General features: G+C 61.1%; 1 protein-coding gene across 1 annotated transcript in view; it reads left to right on the top strand.

Moving 5' to 3' along the window:
• Positions 1 to 1923, top strand: part of LOC112402608 (kinesin-like protein KIF21B) — a 37779-nt gene that overhangs the window by 15681 nt on the left and 20175 nt on the right. The gene's annotated exons all lie outside the window — the stretch shown is intronic.

The following is a 1923-nucleotide window of genomic DNA, read 5'->3' as shown; positions in this document are numbered from 1 at the left end:
GTCACCAACCATCACACATCTGCCTTTAAACCCTCAGGGAGCCTGAGGGCTGCTGGGGTCAGCGGGGCAGGTCCTGCGGCTCAAGAGCCGCTGGTCCCACCCCCCTCCCTCCCTGGGTGCTCTCCAGCGTGCCGCCTATCTCGCACCGCCTGTCTCCCGCAGCTGGCCTTGGGCAACGTGATCAGCGCCTTGGGGGACCAGAGCAAGAAAGTGGTGCATGTGCCCTACAGGGACTCCAAGCTCACCCGGCTCCTCCAGGACTCGCTGGGCGGCAACAGGTACCTGCCCACCACCCCAGGGAGGGGCAGGGGTGAAGGCGCAGGGGCACACTGGTGGGAGGGTTGGAGGCAGAAGGCCCAGTGGACAGGTGCCCGTCGGCCACTACGGTCGGACCCAGCTTTCTCAACTACACAGCAGGGAGGGATAGTCCTAAAGGAGGTGCTAGAGCCCAAAGGGGAAAATAGACGGGGGCGCTAAGGACACACACAGGGCCACGATTTCAGCGATGACACATCACGGCCTCCCTCGCTGTGGTCACCACTGTCGGAGTGGAAACCTGGGCTAGGTAGTCCGGATCCCCACGTCCCAGGTTCTGCCCAGGGCCTTAGGGCTTCCAGGCGGGAGCGGGATCTGCTCTCAAGTGACGCTCCTGGGCCGGCCATGCCCTCGTCCCTCACTCCCCACCCCACTCCCCCATGCTCCCCAGCCAGACCATCATGATCGCCTGCGTGAGCCCCTCTGACCGGGACTTCATGGAGACGCTCAACACGCTCAAATACGCCAACCGAGCCCGCAACATCAAGAACAAGGTGGTGGTGAACCAGGACAAGACCAGCCAGCAGATCAGTGCGCTGCGGGCCGAGATTGCACGCCTGCAGATGGAGCTGATGGAGTACAAGGCGGTGAGCGGGCCCCCCCACCCCCACCCGGCCTCCCCGCGCCCTGGGCATGGCCACGTGCCAGCCGCGGTGCCCAGTGCCGGGCTCACCTGGTGGGTGACCCGCGCATACGAAGTCGGAGCCCTCAGGGCTTAGAATATAAGAGAAGGAAGAGCACACCCCTGCTTGCATAGATCTCATGTGTAGGGCAGACGCTCTGCTGGGGTTTCCCGTCTGCTGAATATTCCGTGTTGGACCAGGTAAGACTCTAGGCTGCGAAACAGAATGAGGAGAGTTGATGGGGACCACGTGAGTGGTCCAGCGTGCCTGGGGGATGCTGCAGGGGAGAGGATTGGCCCTCCTTGCTCAGGTGGTCAGGGAGGGCCTCATGGAGGAGGGGACCTTTTATAGGATCTTGAGGAATGAATGAGACACCAGCAAAAGGAAGTGGAGCAGGTGTCCTAGGATGCCAGCAAGCCACGTGCAAAGGAACAGAGACAGGAAAAACGAGTGCCTTTGGGGGTGCGTCCCATTCTATGTGACTAAGGCAAAAGTCACCAGCTGTGGCCCCTGGCCCGAACCTAGCACACAAGTGGGTTTTGGTTTGACTCGCCCTTTGCTTTAGAAGAATGCAACGTAGTTGTCATGCTTTCTGAAAATCAGGGAGTTTCCGTTTTCTTTTAAAAATCTGAAGATGTAATGATCTGGCGCTGAGCTGGCTGGAGTGGCCCAAGTGGCTGCGCCTTTTAGACTGAGGGCGACTCTGTGCTCCAATCTCCACCCCTCCCTGTAGTCTCACACCCAGACTGCCGTCCTCCTTCGTGCCACCCACCGGGGCCCTTTGGGTCGGGTTCATGTCTGGGGAGACGGGAAGGTGAGCAGTAGAGAGGGAGGTGGAGTGAGAACACAGTGGCCTGCAGTGGCTGGTCACAAAATGTGGACTTCTTGTTGTCACTGGGGCCACGGCAGGTTTCTGAGCGCTGGGAGGTTGGCAGGGCCACCTCGCCGAGGGAGGGGCCGGGGCGGGGGTGGCGGGGAAGAGGGT

Source organism: Neophocaena asiaeorientalis, unplaced genomic scaffold (assembly GCF_003031525.2).
Source record: "Neophocaena asiaeorientalis asiaeorientalis breed wild unplaced genomic scaffold, Neophocaena_asiaeorientalis_V1.1 scaffold44, whole genome shotgun sequence".
Taxonomy (NCBI): Eukaryota; Metazoa; Chordata; class Mammalia; order Artiodactyla; family Phocoenidae; genus Neophocaena; species Neophocaena asiaeorientalis.
This window is presented reverse-complemented; position numbering and strand designations above follow the sequence as displayed.